This window comes from Lissotriton vulgaris, chromosome 7, assembly GCF_964263255.1.
Source record: "Lissotriton vulgaris chromosome 7, aLisVul1.2, whole genome shotgun sequence".
Classification (NCBI taxonomy): domain Eukaryota; kingdom Metazoa; phylum Chordata; class Amphibia; order Caudata; family Salamandridae; genus Lissotriton; species Lissotriton vulgaris.
This window is the reverse complement of record NC_141695.1, coordinates 454906878-454922498: the sequence shown is the minus strand read 5'-3', so window position 1 is coordinate 454922498 and position 15621 is coordinate 454906878. Positions and strand designations below refer to the sequence as shown.

General features: G+C 43.8%; 1 protein-coding gene across 1 annotated transcript in view; it reads right to left on the bottom strand.

The window, feature by feature from the left end:
• Nucleotides 1-15621, bottom strand: part of LOC147701850 (CD209 antigen-like protein C) — a 124185-nt gene that overhangs the window by 65236 nt on the left and 43328 nt on the right. The gene's annotated exons all lie outside the window — the stretch shown is intronic.

The following is a 15621-nucleotide window of genomic DNA, read 5'->3' as shown; positions in this document are numbered from 1 at the left end:
GCAAATACATTTGCGTCCAACGTTAACATGTCCTCTCTCAGATCCACCATGAATGGATCGATAATTCAGTTCCTAAGTATGCCTTGCCAACGTCTTTTCATGGTGCACTTTTACGTTTTCCTAGCCCTGCAGAGCTAGGCCCTGATTTCTGCCATCGAGCCCTTTCTGCTCTCTGCCTCCTGAAAGCTGCAACGTGGGATACATCCCTGACCTCTGTCCTACTCCCTGCGTGGCGAGCGGTGCCCGGCTCGGCCTGCTTGCCTGCCAAAGACAGTATTTTGCCTTCAAGTTATCAGTATAGCCGAGCTCAGCTCCTCGAAAACACATTCCAGTCTAGCAGAATAGATAAACAATTCCCCGGCTGCAGAGCAAAGGGCCCGGCCTCTCTGTCTCCATGCAAGTAATTCATTGCTCCCGTTACCATGGTAGGCCCATGGCCCCTCGCATTACACGCAGACACGTAGTCACATATGCACGCATTAATAGTCGGTATAGAGTAGCCTCTGCCCAAGAGACCTTTCCTTCTAGATAATATAGTTCCCCAAACACAAGATATCAGATATGATTTAGGAACGAGTCGATCTGACATGCCAGACTTCTGTCTCTTTCCTCTAGTGCTAAATGTCAAGTCCCCTGCACCCTCCAGCCTCACGTCAGTCACACGTCATGCTGCTGCGCGCGCATCCTTGCTACAGATATCTGCTGACATTGCAAGATTCCACTATGTATCCACCCACTTGTGACACTTTCATGTGACGTTTCTAGCACACACCTCTGTGTACGCCCTCGTGCACGCCTTTCTGTTACGCACATGTGTTCTTATCTCGTTTCTCTCAGCTGTTACGCCTTCTGTATCCATCACCATTATATGCATTTACTATATATATTGTACTCTGTTAATAAAGTATTGTCTATCCCTTCCTGATCCTTAATGGTGAAAGGAACATGATACCCTGGTTCGAACCATTCCATTTTATGGAATAAAACCCTTATAAACTCAGATACCACGGATTCTGCCTCTCATTTCCGATTGAGTTATTTTATTGAACTTTACTGCATAGAAATTCCGACGGTAAATATTTATTTACCACAAGGTTCCTAACAGAGTGAAAGAACTGACTAAAGAGAAAACAAATTCTGTGAAAGAAACAGACATTATAAAGTTCACCATAAATGAAACTGTTGAAAAGTCTGAAACTGAGACTGATGATAGCGATGATGAAACTCAGTTAAGAAGAGGTTCAAGAAAAAGAGCTTGGAGAGTGGAACGAAATACTGTTGAACCTGAAACCAAAAGATCTCGTAAAGGAGATAATTGGCCTAAAGAAATTGATGGACTGAAAAGTAAGCTAGTTAATGAAGCAAAAGTACCGGAAGATCAAGTTAATGAGATAACCAGTCAAAAAGAGTCATTGAGCAAAAAGATTGAAGTTTGCAAAGGCCAAAAAGAGTGAGAAGACCAAATCAAAAACACAGGTCACCTGAACGGACTTATATGATTTTGCCTGCAATAAATGAAATAAATAGCAGCCAAGAAAATCTGAGTTGCCAAAGTGATAGAAAAGGAAATGAGTGAACTCTAACTCAAAAGAAAAGAAAGACGTACCTAAATTGGGAAATTGGGAAATTGGGAAAGAGAAAAGAGGAAAAGAACCTCGTTGACATTTTGGTGATAAAGGACACTGTAAGTGCAAAGAAAAAGTGTAAAGGGACACTATAAGGGCAGAAAAGATTGTGGAAAACGTGTAAAAAAAATGGCTACTAATAATGTTACTAAATCAAAATGTACCATTTTTAGAAAACGTTGTAGAATGTGGAACTGCCACTGCTAAGCTCCTATAAGCCTTACGGCAGGAAGTATTATACCAGGCGGCAGCTTTGTAGCCAGAATTGATCATGGGTTTCTTACTTTTTGTAATAAAATAGCTTTTAAGCTTTACAAAAAGATCCTCGTGGACCAGGACAACAATAGAATTAAGCTCTTCCTAGATAGCACAAGTCTGTAGGGTACCTAGGGCTTTACCAACCAAGCTACTCATTTGTTCCATATGCTCTACCTTTGTACTCACATTTGCTCATTTCACTCGTCGGGAGTTGTTTGTCAATTGGGCCTCAACATGATCTGTAGGTGGTACTAGCCTTGTTCCATAGGGTGAAAACAATGAACATAGGGAGCGTATTAGTGGGTTGTGGTCACTTTTGGGTCATTCGTAGACCATCATATCTTTTCAATTTGGCCAGAACTCCATATTTAGTAAAAAAAAAAAAAATATTCGGCTGGTACTCTACCCAAAGCTAAAGGTAGGGGAACCATGTTTGTCGGAGACTGATCTCTCGTTAACAGCCCTAACCCCTTGTTCCAGGCACAACATTTTTTGCTGAAGTGCCCCACTTGTCCATCTTTTTATTACAGGAAGATCCAGCATAGGAACAAACCACTCGGCGTCCTCCTCTTCCTTAAAATTTAAATTGTGAAAGTCCAGGAGTTCAACAGTACAATTAAAATCACCTGCTATTATTACATGTTGGTCTCCTCTGTGTTCTACAAAACAAAAGTCTAAGAGTGCCACCGTAGGGGAGGCTTTACCACCTTGCAAGCCCCTTGAGTAGACATTAATTAATAGCAGGTCTGGGGTATATGCCTGCTGCAACCTTATTATGAGAATGTCTTCTGAATCAATATAGATCTCCTCCAACTAAAACTGATCATATTTTCTTATCCAAGTGGTCAGTCCCCCTTTCGGTCTACCTCGCTGCCCCTGCTCCGCTGCTTTGGAAAATGTAAGTAACCATGGCGGAATACTTGGTCCACAGCCCAAGTCTCTTGGAAGAACAATATATCTTGCTCCTCGATAAATGTGGACCAATCTACAGAGGCTATTTTCTGTGAGAGCCCCGCAATGTTCCATGACACTAGTTTAGTATCTACTATGTCACGGGGTAGTAGCGCGGTAGACTGCAGGAGGCCAATTATGGACCTAAAAAATGTATTCTGCGCTACCACACTAATGTTCCAGGTTGGCATAACACCACAATTCTGCCCCATACAGGATCGAGGCGCCAATTTTGGAGGTATAAATGTGTAGCACAGGAGCAATTGGTTTGGTGTGTGATAATCTCTGCTCCTTTAGCAAAGCACCTGACAGTTGCGCGTGCTTAACAGTGAGCTGGTCTATTTGACGCTTCCAGCTAAATTTTTTATCAATTGTAACCCCTAAATAAGAAAAGGTCTCTGTTTGCTCTAAAGTCCCCCCCCCTTCATTTTGACAGCACCCACAGTATTCTATTTGTTTTGTAGGATCATATATTTAGTTTTATCCACATTAACAACGAGATCATGGTCCTCACAAAACTCCTCAAACCTTGTAAGGGCACTTTGGATGCCCTGTCTTGTCTTAGAAAGAATAAGGGTGTCGTCAGCAAACATTAATAGGGGGATATTAGCCCCAGCCAGGGATGGTGCATCCATAGGAAAGTTCTCAAAGTACTTCACTACCCCATCCCATTAATATATATATTGAAAAGAGGTTGAGCGCTAGCACGCACCCTTGTCTCGCCCCCTTCTCGGCTGGAAACTTGTTGGTAATATTGCCCCGTGCATTCCATCTCACCTGCACAAAATTGTCAGTGTGCAACTTAATCATTAAAGCCAAAATATCCAACGGCATACCAATCTTCATGAAACTACACCACATCTTAGTGCGGGGGACGAGGTCAAATGTTGACTTGAGGTCGACAAATGCTGCATAGATTGTACCTCTCCCTAGTACTACCGTACGCCAGTATATGAGGATGAGCCTTAGCACCTGATCTACAGTGCTGGTGCAGGGCCGGAACCCCTCCTGGAGATGGGATAGGATTACACGTACCTCCAACCTTTCCTGGATTCTACCCAATATCAGCCTTGCTGACACCTTTTGAATGCAATCAATAAGGCTTATTGGCCTGTAGTTCCCAGGTAGGGAGTAATCCCCTTTTTTGTGGATGGGGAGGATTGTTGCTCCTGCCCAGGTGGCGGGCATAGGTGCTCCATTAGCGATGGCATCTTGTCCATCTTTTTATTACAGGAAGATCCAGCGAAGGAATAGACCACTTGGTGTCCTCCTCTTCATTAACATTTAAATCGTGAAAGTCCAGGGGTTCAAAAGTACAAATAAAATCACCTGCTATTATTAGGTGTTGGTCTCCACTGTGTTCTACTAAAAAAAAAATCTAAGAGTGCCACCGTAGGGGAGGCTTTACCACCATGCAAGCCCCTTGAGTAGACATTAATTAATAGCAGGTCTGGGGTATAGGCCCGGTGCAACCTTATTATAAGAATGTCCTTTGAATCAATATAGATCTCTTCTGACTTAAACTGATCACATTGTCTTATCCAAGTGGTCAGTCCCCCTTTCGGTCTACCTCGCTGCCCCTGCTTCGCTAAAATTTAAGTAACCATGGCGGAATACTTGGTCCACAGCCCAAGTTTCTTGGAAGAACAATATATCTTGCTCCTCGATAAATGTGGACCAATTTACAGAGGCTATTTTCTGTGAGAGCCCTGCAGTAATCCATGACACGTTTAGTATCTACTATGTCACACAGATTAGAGCTGTAACCTAACTGCTGACTTGAGCCACACTTCACCAAAGGATAAATGATCCATTCAAACGATCGGACGACTCCTGTTTCTGGACACCAGTCCCACCCTATAGCACTCCTATGTGGACCAGTAGGCATATCAATGTTCTGTCCGTTTAACATGGATAGAGTGGAACTGCCTGTGTTATTAGAGCCCCTGAGCCCATTGCCCTCTACCAACTCAACTATTGGAGGCAAGATCGGAGCAGAGACTAATGAACTACTCAGTCAGTCTATATCCTCCAAGTTGGAGAAGAGCTCAAATCTATTGTGAGTTGGTACATTATAAACATAGGGGCCTTGTGCTTGAGCTACGTCCCTGGGTCCATCCCTTAGTATTGCTTGCATTAGGGTGTTGCGATAAAAAAAAACAGAGGCAGAATACTGATGGTGTCCCTACTCTGGTACCTGGCCCCCGCCCTGTCCAAAATGGTTTTAACTATCAGTGGTGACCCAAAATTCAACACAAAAAAGTCACCGCTAGAGTATTTCAAGGATTTCCCTACCGATGGAACTCTGCATATCATGTTAAATTCCTAAAATAAATGATTGCCCAACCCAGTTCTTGAGTTCAACAAATGAAGTGCCTTGTTCCCAAGGGAAGACCAATGCTCCTCATCCCCCGGAAGAAGGACTGGCATGTTGGATAGTATAATTGTGTAAGGTGTGGCTTCGGGCGGTAAATTTAGGGAATCACTCGGGCTCACTAAGCCGCCCTGTGGCATTCCCTGATTTTGTCGCCCTTAAAATTCCTTCCTGGGGCCAGACTTAGCTGTAGTAATAAGTACACTACAAACATTAATGGAAGGAGCCGACACTACAGCATTTGCTCAGCGGGCAGTCTCAATGGTGGGCAAATTTCTTGTGAGCTTCATTGCTGATTCTGGTTCGGTTAGACTGCCAGAGTTTCCATTAGGCAATGGGGGCTTTAGGCTTGGACAGTCTTAGATCAATGCCAGACAGTTTAGTAATTAAGGGATTAAGCAATAATGCAAGTTTCTCTTCAAATTTTGCTATAATGCAATCTTCAAAATCATTAGGCATCTGTCGAATGTTAGCCTCGTCGCTACCACCTGCTAAACTCAGACTACCTGAGGCCATAGCTACATGGGGACTACCCTTATTACCCCAAGATGTCCCTCTGGTTTTAGACACTTTGCTAGCCTGGCGTGTAGTTTGGGGCAATGCACACACTTTCCTTTTTTGGTTTGGTTTTGTGCCCTCCCCATCCTTTGTTTGCACAGATCTTTGTTGGCGCGTGAGAATCTTAGCACGGGGGGAGTAGAGGAGGTGGTGTCCTAGCTGAATTAGATATATCATTAGTTTGGGAAGGTGAAGACTCAGAAACTACTGGCAAAGCGGAGACAGATGGTATATCTTCAATAAGTAAAGGGCCTGGTAGAAGGGCTTTGGAAGAGGCGCAGCGGGGATCTAAAGAGAGACGCTGTTCCGTAAGCTCTATCTCATGAATTAAAACTGACTCGGCTCGCGTGAGAAATGCATCCAAGGTACCTATGACTTTCGGACTACCTGCCTCCTTGCGACAACCTTTACTCATGGCAGCTTGGTAAGTTATAGAACGCAATATTATAAATATGTGCAACATTACAAAATAAAATAAAAAGTCAAAAAACGACTGACCATGTCCCAAGTAGGCCAGAGAAGTTCAAAATATCACATGAAGGGTGGTGGCCCAGCCCTGTCTCCTCCTGCCTCTAACGGGCGCCTCCTAGCACTTCCCTGTGACGTGTGAACGTGCGCCACACAGGGAATGCTAGGAAGTGTAGTCCTGGGGGCGGGAGCAGCGTATGGTGCAGGTTCAGCGTTACAGTCCCCTCAGACCGGTTCAGGAGAGGCAGTGGCGGCAGGTAAGTCCCCAACAAAGGCAGCAAAAGAGCCCCATTGGAATTGCACAATTGCAGAGACTCCCTTTGTTTTTCGTTGGTTGGTTCTTTGGTCTTTGGTCACGGGAGGCAGTTGGATTGGTGCCTTTAAAGCCTTAAAGGTTTGCCCTGTAGGCCGCCTTGTGTCTTGTGTCTTGGTCGTGCTTCGGGCCTTGGGCATACTTATGCGCAATCCCCCCCTGTAGTGTAGTTAACTCTGCCTCATGATGGAATTCGGGGGGCGGGTGGCAGGGAGCTGGTGGTTCAGCAGAGCTTGTGGCAAGATGAAAGGAAAGATGAAATATAGTGCAAGGCTTGAACGGCGTGCGAGGCAGGTCACCGTGCCTCTGCGAAACCACCAGGTACTCACACTCTCACCACCTGCTGCCTGCTCGCCTGATGCCGCCGCTGGTTCAACCTGAGACGATGAATCACTGTGCGGTCACGGCAAGGCACGCCCTGACTCTGCTCCGGCTCAAGCTTAGGTGGCCTAGGCGTGCTCGGCTCGGGCTTGCTCCAACTCCGGTGCTCTGCCTGCCCGCAAACGTCTTTGCAATGCTTGTGCCCCCTGCTCAGCTAGCCGACCAGGGCCTGAAAGAACTGGTGGTGACAGCCGGGTCAGCGCCAAACCAAACCCCCAAGCTCCGCACAGAGACAAAACGGGAGAGCGGGGAACATTATTATTATTCAAATTCTGATGATGTTTTTACAAAATTGAAAATTGTACCTGAGTTAAAACAAATTAAACAAGCAAAGGTTTTTGGAGAATCTTTTTTGGAAATGCAAGAATTAACTCATGATTATGTGTTTAAACATGATTTGACTTGTAAAATGAGAAATAAAGAGAAAGTCTTTTTGGACATGGTTGAGGAAAGGAGAAATCAGTACAAAAGAACAGAAAAAGTAAAGCAAACTAAATCCACTATGTGGACATTGGAGGATGAAAATATAGAAGGACATAATGTGAATGTGGCTATAAAAATAGATACACTATTATTAGGGAAATTATGTATTCGAAGAGATAAAACTGTGTATGATTACTATTTTGTGGGAGCAAGGCAATGCAAAGATACATACATTATAAAAGGAGGATGGGGATTTAAAGGAGGTAATGACCCAGTTAATCCTGGTATCTATTTTGTGTGTGGGGATAGAGCATATTATAAGTTGTCCGATCACTGGTACGGTTCATGTTATGTTGGCCTGGTCTTTCCGAAAATATTCCATGTAGATAGAGGAACTAATGGAATTCACGAGATAGGTAAACCTTTAAGTCGTAGAAGAAGAGAAAGTGTCTTAGAAATAATAGGTGATATTTTTGGAGCATTGATACCAGCAGTGGGTATAGCCTTTAATGCAAACAGAATTCGGAAATTGTCAACCATTGAGGATTGTTTATCAACGGATACAGCTGGTGGATTTTTAATGGTAAACACTGAAATGGTTGCCATGAGAGATATGGTGATGCAAAATCGACTTGCTCTTGACATAATATTGGCAATAGAAGGAGGAGTTTACGGAATTTTAAAGGTACAACATTGTTGTACTTATATTCCAGACAAAAGTCAAAACATTGAAAGATATATTACAAATCTTACAGAGTTGCATAAAGAAATTGAACCACTGGAGGTTGATGGTGTTCTTGAGAAACTTGGTAGAAGTTTTTCAGCAGTTAAAAATTGGTTTTATGAAAAAGGTAGATCTATTGAAGGGAAAATACTAATTCCAGTAACAATGATAATAGTAGTGACTTTAGTTTTAAGATTAGGTTGTAAACTTAGAAAAAAGAAAATATCAAAAGATCTTTAAAGGAGGTGATTGAAGAAAAACAAGAAAGGAAACGTGAAAAAGGTGATATTGAAATGGAAGAGTACAAAGAGAAACTTTACCAAGAATTTGAAACAGGTTGAGATAAAAATTTACTAAATGTTGGGAATTATTTGGTGATAAATCACCAAAGGAGGGAGTTGATGGAGCGAGGTTGGAAATAAACAAAAACAAGCATTTACAATGCAATGGTTTCGCCTTTCGAAAAGTTTGAGCTATTGCCATTGTAAATGACAACATTTGTATTTGTGTGTTGGTTTTGAAAACAGATAAATAAATGGTGTTTAATCTCTGGCAAATGCCACACAAAAACACACAGACCCACACACATGGCTTACTCCAAGCATAACAGCACCTAGGATGCTGAGACTTAAAGCCTCAGTAGATAAGCATTGTAATGTTCTCATATCAGAAAATGCTTTTCATCACATTGTTGCTCTGTCTTTCGGGTGTGAGTTTGTAGCATGTATCAACCCAAAAGTTATTTACTTTGTCAAAGTGGTAGGGGATACCATCTGCTTAAGCCAGGCTGCAGTTGGGTCATATGTTTACCACACTTCACAACTTAAGATCTCAGATATGGAAGAATTTAATTTCAGAATATTTTGTAGCGCTCCGGTTTGTTCAAAAGGATTCCGTAACTCCAGATGTCCCGAGGACTGATGGTAGTTAAAGCGTACAGACAATCTGAGTGTCTGAATACTCCAGAAGTACAACCAAAAAAAGCATAAATAACCAGGAGGACTGTGAAAAACAGGCTACTGCTGTATTAAAATTTGAGGTGAAGTGTGGTAGCTGGTATTTGCTGTATGGTGGCACATTGCTGATGACACAATGACTGTGTTTTTTACGGCTGTGCTAATTGTAGAGAGATAAGCAGGGAGAAAAGACAGCGGCAGACAATGTGACGAGAGGTGCTAGGAGAAACGACCGGAGGGGAGGGTTAAGGAGAGAGAGAGAGAAAGAGAATAGAAGAGAAAAATTGAGAGGATGAAGAAGGGATATCAAAAGAAATGGGAAAATTAGGAGAGAGGGTAGGTGTAAGAAAGAATGGAGAGAAAAAGAAAGTGGATGTGAATGAGGACGAGTGAATGGAGAAGGGAGCACAGAAAATGAGGAATAGAGAGAGAAGAGAGGAAGAAAGGAGGGGATTGAGTGCAGAAAATACAGTACGAAAGAAGGGAAAACGAAAAGAGGAGCGAAATATTCAGAAGAATTCGATGGTGAGAAGGAAAAAAAGTGGAGAAAGGATAGGTGTGAGAAAGAATGGAGAGAAAAAGAAAGTGAATGTGAATTATACAGGAGAAAATAATTGAGAAAACCGAATGGGAGAAGAGAATAGTGAAAGACAGTAGAGAAGGGAAAGACTGGGAAATGGGAGACAAAATAAATGAGGAAGAATGAAAAGGGTAGACAAATGTTGCAGGGAAAGCGAAATGAGGAAAGTACGGTAGAGGCAAGAGGAGGGAGGACGTAAAAGAAGACGCCTGGGCTCTGATAGATATAATTATAAAACATGACAGCGGTGAGGGCACTCAATAAATTAGAAATGCAGAAAAAGATGAGAGGGGTAGGACAAGGGACAACGAGGTTGAGCATGCATCAGCTCTGTACCCCGGCTGCCGAGGCGCCCGAGACCACCCGTGCCACGTGGCCCCGAAGGACTGGGCGCAAAGACCACTATGGAGAGTGTGGAGGTCCGTCCCTGCCACCCAGGAGACAGCACCTAGGACTGGCAGCACTGCCAAGAGAGCATTGAGGAGGCAGACGGCCGCAAACGCGTGAGACAGCACCCAGTGCTGTAGAGAGAGCGACAGGGAAGTAGGATCAGAAAGGCGGACCCTTAGTAGAGGCCGTCAGGGACAGCACCTAGGACGGTCATCCAGAGAGTGTCTGGGAGGCTGCATCCAAGAGGCATCTGCATGGAGTTCCCCAGGAGCACCCACTAGAGGGGGGGCACCGTCGAGAGAGAGTCAGGGACATGGGAACACTGAGCCAACTGGGGGCCTCCCGGGGACACCCCGCGGACGTGCGATGCAGTTAAGAGACCTCTGGCAGCTAGGACTAGAGAGCCAGCCGACAAACGGAACACAGCAGAGACTGGCGGCACTCGCAGAGGGGCCAGCGAGACACCAGCTCCGTGGAGGCACCCAGGAGAATGGCGAAACAAAGCTTTGAAGAAAAACGAAAACAAGTCAGGTCCCGGGCCGGCAGCCAATCACAGCGCGGCCCGGGGAATGACATCACGGGGGTGTCCCGGGCCGGCAGCCAATCACAGCGCGGCCCGGGGAATGACGTCACGGGGGTGTCCCGGGCCGGCAGCCAATCACAGCGCGGCCCGGGACACACGTCAACAAGGGGCGGGACTTAAAAAAAGAGTTAGAAACGCCCCGAATCGCGTTTTCACAGTGAAAGCGTGATTGACAGCCAATCTCTTCCAATAGCCAGCCTCCATTTATGGAGCTAGCCAATGGAAGAAGGGGCGGATTCAAGTCCCCCATACTATAAACAAAAGTTTTCGCCTGGGCGGAGCACTGCTTCGCAGTGCTACGGCCAGGTCAAAACCTAAATATGTGTATACCCCTTGTGAAATTGCTTCTTCATAACAGTAACATGAATTAATTGTGTGGTTATAAAAATAACCAACATAGAATAGAATGCACACTCACAAATACATGTGGGATACTAATTTGCTAATGTTGCGAATCATAACATAATAATTTATGCGTATTTGTTATAATTTATCCAAGAATTGCATTTTGTGCTTTTAGTTTGTCTAATTGTGGCATAAATGATGGAGAATGGTGAGTAAACCATGCTTATATTTTGCTTATTTTGCTAGGTAATAACTAATTGGGTTACTTTAGAATGGGGGGGCGGTAAACAGAAGGGCTATATTTTGAAAATTAACGTTTAATTGTGTTTGTTTCTGTAATAGTTCCCATTGTTGCCTATGCTTCCTACCTGAAAATTTAAGCTGTCTGCGACTCCAAGTTTGTGATGATGTACGCTTGCGTGACTGACTCGAGAAAGCGCAAGCAGCCTGTGCCAGTGCAGAAAGGGTCAAGGACAATGTGGCCTGGTCCCTGAGTTGGTGCCAGCACATTTGAATGTCAGCATCGTGAATGAGAGAAAATCAGTACAACTAACTACTTAAAGGACACAAGTGGAAGAAGTTTCTAAGAGACAATAGCGACTTTATTTTTCTATTATAACGAGAACTTTGCGGAGAAGCGAACAATAAGGGGATGAGGTTATGCTCATCAACCCCCCGTGATTTGACCAATCTGGGAAGTCCAAAACCCCAAAAGTTAAAATTTTTAGATAGATAAGTTAGTGAAAAGGGTATAAAAGAGAACGTTTGGAAGTATGAAAAGATGCTTGCTTTCTTATTTTATCTTTGCACCCCGACATGCTTCCAGACTTTCCTATGGCGCAAGGACTTTGAAAAAGTGAGATCATGCTAGGAGATTTAAATCTAAAGATAAAAATTAAATAAATGGAGAATTAAGCTGGTCTTGTTGTCCATTAGTTAACTTTTACTAGAGGATCCATTAACAACAAATGGTGGGGTGTTTTAAATGTTTCTTGAAATAAAACCATGGTAATATCGACAAACTGCAGATGTGTATAGTGTATAACATTTTAGTATTAAATAAGACACTCCGCTTAAACCCAGTAGCTCTCCTCCAGTCTTCACCAAATCCTGGGAGCAGGGTGAATGTGTGTACAGATGACTCGCGGTGTTATGGGCCCCACTGATGAGTAATGTGTGAATAGCTCCTAAGGAAGTATGGTGAAGATTTCTAGGTATTTTCTGGAGTTGCGCTGCATCAAAGGCAGCCCTTTTACTACATTTCTAAATAGAGCAAGCCTTTAAACTACCTGTAGGCCTCTGAAGCTGGTATTTCAGTATGCCTCTGGGGCAGATTTTATTGATGAGCGACACAGCCAAGGTTCCACCATCGCAAAAACTTTGATTCCTCGGCTTCTAAGTAAGTTGTGCACTTTACAAATCTACATTATGTTATGTTATTTAAGTCACTACCAAGACCACTGAGAAGGACATCAATCGGCTTGCTTTTCCAGCCAGCACCAAACCCAAAACTAGCAGCCATCATGAAATATCTTTCAGACAGACTCCCAGGCTCTGTTGGTTCTTGGCACACCAACAGGCATGACATCATCAGATTGCAGGCTAAGAAGTTTAAAAAGAAAAATACAAGGCATTATGCCTTTTTCATCTATGATTCCAGGATCTGGAACAACATCCCATATGCATCAGGACCAGCCCAATCCTGCGCCAATTTAGGAAAGCCTTAAAGATACACCTGCTTAGAGAGAAATACATAACAATGCATCAACTGTCCACAACTGCTCATTGATTTCCTGTTTTAGTTTGACCCTGTCCAGTATTCCGTTGCCTTTGCTCTGGTATATGCTATAGAAATACCACATGAATTTGTACCTTCTTGATTAATCAGAAACCCAGCGGTAGTGAGTGACATCACACACTATTTTACCACTGATGAGATCACTTGATTGATCCTTGCCTCACTCTTAGCATCTCTCCAATTTGCTGATGATTGGTTTTGAGAGGAGGAATGAGTGGAAATGTAGCAAGTAATCACACCTTTTAGAGTCATGTTTGCTTTATATCCCCCTGCTCTCATAATCCCAGATCATACACCAGGGATACTCAAGAGCAAAAAAGGAGTATCATGTGGTGCCTTTGGCTTCTCCTGAATGGCAGTCAGGTGTCAATGAGCACAGTTTCTGTCTTTTAGCATGTCATACAAGAACACAGACAGCCTGCTAATGTGATCAAGTAGGTGAGTTGCCTATCTGGGCAAAGGCATGTGTGTTCCAGTCTGACTTTCCCCACCTGCCTAACAATGCATGAACAAGAGAAAATTACTATTGTTCCTTATACACCACTTCCTAAAGCTGCTATAAATGGATGAAAAAATGTAGCTAAACACCTAGGCCATATTTACAAATTGCTTTGTGAGCAATGTGTTATTTATCAGCCCAATAAATGATAATGGACTGGTATCTTTTGTGGTAGATAAATAACTTTAATCATCTCTTATTATAATTGCAACACCTGCACGGACAGGTGTTTGAGCATCCACTCATCGTAATGAGAGAGTTAGCATGAAGCACTTTGGTAAAATATACAATATAACACATATTCAGAGAATACATGAATCTATGTCTTATAAACAATGACTTTCCCGCAAATAGTAGGAAATATAGGTGGAAGAAATTTCTATGCTTGTAACATAAAGACAGTCTATTCTGTTTTCTCTATCATTTCTCTTATATAAAGGAATCTCACAGTCGCTGAGAGTACAAACATGTACAAGAGCCAATAGTATAATGGAGATGCGTGTGGGGGCTTGGAACAATGCTAAAGATGACTAGTTGACATCTCTTTGAGCTGTGTGCTCTGGATGGGGTGGTATCCAAGAGACGATTGTAGTTCTCCTGCACTTATTTTCGCCACATTTAAGAACATCCAAATAACCAGCCCACACCAGGCTCCTGGACAGACCACGTGCTCATCAAGTTCTATGCACTTTCACTATCACCAGACCAGACCACTGAAAGTGGAACAGCATTACTGACAAGAACTGTAACACCGCTCTCAACATCTATTGACCTTAACACAGCACCATTCTCCCCAAACCCATCAAGAAATTCAAAAATTGGACACCTCCTTCTCGGCTCCCCTCAACCACAGGAATACAACAAGATCTAGACCTGAGGCCATTTGGTGCATGGATGAAGTCAGTCTTATGAAACACCCTTGCAAAGAACTGGAGTGCAAATGGAGAATGAGCCTGGACAATGCAGACAGAAGGAAGTTCAAATCCACCCTGAGACACTACTACCCAATGATCCGGACCAACAAACTTACCACTTTGGCAGAATGCATTGATAGCAGCACCAACAGAAGCAAAGAAAACTTCACCATTTTGAAGGCCCTCATCTCACTAGCGACCGCTTTCAACTTGATCACAACCTCTATCAATTCTTCAGGAACAAATTTGCCGACATTACAGCAACTTCAACCCACAGCCAGACCCGACCTCCCGATCCAAAGAACCACTGCTTACAACATGGCCCATAAACACCACAGAAGAAACAACGGCCACTGTGATGTCCATCCCCTCAGAGGCCCCATTGGAACCCTGCCCCAATCATGCCTACTCCAGAGGACTGAAACTCATCAGCTCACACCCATTATTAATGCCTCCACCTGTTCAGCAACCTTTGCAGATGCTTGGAAACACACAGCTGTCCTCCCACTGCTGAAGAAACCATTTGCAGACTATTAAACACTCATCAACCACAGACTGCTCTCCCTGCTACCATTCCCAGGCAAGAAGACCTTGGAGAAAGCCACCAACAGATGTCTTACTGAATAACTCAGTGACCAACAACTCCTCAACACCACTCAGTTTGGTTTCAGACCTAACCACAGCATGAAAATTGCCCTCACCGGAACTACAGATGACATCTACATGACTCTGGAAGAAGGAGACACAGTGTCCCTCATACTCCTGGATCTCTCCGCAGCATTTGACATTGTCTCCCACCCCATCCTAAACAATGTCTAAACACTATTTGAATGCAAGAACACGCACTTGGATGGACCTGTTCCTTCCTGAAAGGTCCCAATCAATCAGCCTGACACTGTACACCTCGGACGACCGCAGCCTCCTCTGCCGCATTCCACCCGGATCCTCCATGTGCCTAAACTCTTCAACGCATTCATGATCTAGCCAACATCATCCACTTTTACATTATCAATGTCCTCTCCTACACTGACGACATGCACCTCATTCTCTCCCTCATGAACAAGATTCTCAGTGCCTGGATCAATGTCTGCATGACTGAAATTGCCCATTGGATGAAGACCAACTGTCTGAAGGTAAACACTGACGAGACGAAATTGTGATCTTCGGGAAGAGCACTTCACTGTTGGACTCCAACTGGTGGCCAACAAAGCCAGGACCGACCACCACCCCAACCATCCATGCCAACAACTTTGGGATTATCATTGAACATAGACTCAACATGAACGCCCAAGTCAACGCTGTCACCGCCTCACACTTCCATTCCCTGAAGATGCTGAAGATGCGGAAAACCGTCACACAGGCCCTGGTAGCAAGCAAGCTGGGCTGTGGGAACATCCCCTATGTCGTGATCAATAAAAAACTCACCAGAACGCTGCAAACCATTCAGATCTCAGTGGCTAGAATCACTGTCAACATCCCAC